This window comes from Egretta garzetta, unplaced genomic scaffold, assembly GCF_000687185.1.
Source record: "Egretta garzetta isolate BGI_Z169 unplaced genomic scaffold, ASM68718v1 scaffold384, whole genome shotgun sequence".
NCBI lineage: Eukaryota > Metazoa > Chordata > Aves > Pelecaniformes > Ardeidae > Egretta > Egretta garzetta.
In genome coordinates, this window is record NW_009259496.1 from 116,287 (window position 1) to 116,879 (window position 593).

The window sequence follows — 593 nt, forward strand, 5'->3', positions numbered from 1 at the left end:
ACGCCGCCCGGGTACGGCGGTGCCTGCGGCGTCGGCCGTGTCCTGCGCTTGCTTCTCTTTTCACTCGCCGCCCGCCCCCTGTCCTTCTGGCAGCCTGGGCAGATGACCTTTTCGCAATAATCTGAAATTCAAACACACAGAACTGGCTCCTGAACTGTCCTAATATTTGAGAAAGGTTTTAAAATAAACCAGGTTTTTCTGTGTCCCGTTATTGGCCTGGCAGCTGCGGGTGTAGGCTGGGTGTACTGAGAAAGGCAATATTAACAGCATGAAAAGGTCAGAGTTATATAAAAAACCTTTTAAAGCTAAATAGGCCTGCCACACCGAATTTCCCCCAGGCACACAGAGGTTAAGAACTGAGGACGTGTGGGCCTTTGGCAGGTCAGGCGGTGCATCTGTAAATGCCCTCCAGACATAAAAACCCCCAGGCAGGTCTGGAAGCACAGAGATTGTGGTCAGCCGGGCTTCAGCCCATTCCTTCTTGCCACCCTCTCCTCGGAGCCGCAGCCTTCCCCACCGCTGCCCGTGGGCTGGTGCCCCTGGCGCAGGCAGCTGCAGAGAGAAGCCACCCCTGGCCTGCCCGCAGGCACCAT